The 2,064-nt window shown below is 52.6% G+C and overlaps 1 non-coding gene across 1 annotated transcript; it reads right to left on the bottom strand.

Annotated features, from left to right (window-relative positions):
- Positions 1-1,216: 1,216 nt before the first annotated feature.
- On the bottom strand, positions 1,217-1,322 carry LOC125115316 (U6 spliceosomal RNA). The gene has a single exon (XR_007132030.1). It is a non-coding gene; the product is annotated as a U6 spliceosomal RNA (small nuclear RNA).
- Positions 1,323-2,064: the final 742 nt, after the last annotated feature.

Raw genomic sequence — 2,064 nt, 5'->3', positions numbered from 1 at the left:
ATCCCCCAGGTTCCCCAGCCCCCAGAAATGAGCGGTACCCGAAAGGGTTTTAGGATCCTCTTGGTCAAGTGGCCTGACCCTTCTGCCCCCATGGGGGCCATAATCTGATCATCTATTATACTTGAGCTGAGTAGACCCGCAAAGCAAAGCTCAGGGGCCAGGGTGTGTGGATTCTGATCCGGGTTCTCAGCTCCATCCCGCAGGCGAAGGCGATGACTTATTTGGGACAGATTTTTGTAGAGAAGACCCTTGACCCCACAGCTTCTGCGGCTGAAGGAGAGCCTGGTGCGGGCTGAGGTGAGTGGCTGGGAGCGCTTGCCAGATCCCTGACTCGGTTTCACACCAGCCATCCCCCCTGCCTCTGTGCAGGGCTGCTCCGAAACAAATCTTCCTCCCTGCCTAAGGCTATCTATGAGGTCTGAGCACAGCTTGGAGGAGATGGGTTTTTGTTTTTTGTGATTTTTTTTTTTTTCTGGACTCACAGATTTGAGCTAAAGGGTTGGGTGTGTGGATCACAGGGAGACCTGACAAGACCCAGGGCGGAGAGGTGCAGAATGGTGAGTGCCTCGCCCACACAACTCACTTGCCAAGGCAGTGGGCATCTCCTTCCAGAGGCCGCTTTCTCCAGGTTGAAAGAGGTAGCAAGTGAGGACCAGCTTGTTCCAGAAACTCCGCCTCAGGCCGGATGGGGCAGAAAACACCCAGATCAATTCAGAAAAAATCACTTCTCATGTGATGATCAGAATATGTGCCCACTTCACTTCTGCCCACCAGCAAGGGTCTCCCAGGCCCAGAAGAGACCTCGACAAAGAAAGGCTCCTTACAGACAGGGAGCATGAGCTAGGCCCAGTCAGTCCTGGGTTCTTTACTTGTGTTGCTTCCCTTAACCTTCAAGGCAGCTCTGAGGGAAGCCTCAGGGCCTCTCTCTGTCTCTCTCTTTTTTTTTTTGCTTTTTAGGGCCGCACCCACGGCATATGGAAGTTCCCAGGCTAAGGGTCGAATTGGAGCTACAGCTGCCAGCCTACACCACAGCCACAGGATCTCAGGATCCGAGCAGCATCTGCGACCTACACCACAGCTCAGGGCAACGCAGGATCCTTAGCCCACTGAGCTAGACCAAAGATCAAACCTGCATCCTCATGGATCCTAGTTGGATTTGTTAACCTCTGAGTCACGAAGGGAACTCCCTGGGCCTCTCTTTACTTTTTGTTTTGTTTTTGATATGGAATGCATCACTAATTTGCACATCATCTTTGCCCAGGGGCCATGCCATTCTCTGTATCACTCCAATTTTTTAGTATATGTGCTACTGAAATGAGCAGTCAATTTACTTGTTTAAACTGGAGGAGTTGGGCTGGATAGATGATCTCTAATAATTCATACGCTTTTTTTTTTAATCTTTTTAAGGCCACACCCATGGCATATGGCGGGTCCCAGGCTAGGGGTCAAATCAGAGCAGCAGCCACTGACCTGCACCAGAGCCACAGCAGCTCGGAATCCGAGCCGCATCTGCAACCTACACCACAGCTCACGGCAATGCCAGATCCTTAACCCACTGAGCAGCGAGGCCAGGGATCAAACCTGTGTCCTCATGGATGCGAGTCAGATTCGTTCCCACTGAGCCAGAATGGGAACTACCCAAATCTGCATTAATTCCTGCAATGCTCCATGAATGGGAACCGTAATTATTATCCGCATTTTACAGCTGAGGAAGCTGAGCACTGAGAAGGCAAGTACCTTGCCCAAGGTCACACACCAAGTAAGTGGAGGGCTGGTCACATCCGCACGTCTGACCCAGCAGCATTGTTGACACTGGCAGTAGCTCAAGGCGAGAGGCCGGCCGACTAGACTCACTGGGGCAGAGGCCATGAGGGGGCTTTAAGAGTGGCAGGCAGAGCAAGGAGGGGCAGGACCAGGCACCCAGCCCAGGGCAGGAAGAGATGGACGATGACTCCACGGTTGGGAGCCTGAAGGCTTGGAAGGGTGGCAGTGCTATTAATAGAAACGGGGAAGTCAGGAGGAGGAGCAGGGCTAACAGGAGTGCATTCTTGGACACGTTGAAGC

The sequence above is a fragment of the Phacochoerus africanus genome, chromosome 14, assembly GCF_016906955.1.
Source record: "Phacochoerus africanus isolate WHEZ1 chromosome 14, ROS_Pafr_v1, whole genome shotgun sequence".
Lineage (NCBI taxonomy): Eukaryota > Metazoa > Chordata > Mammalia > Artiodactyla > Suidae > Phacochoerus > Phacochoerus africanus.
This window is presented reverse-complemented; position numbering and strand designations above follow the sequence as displayed.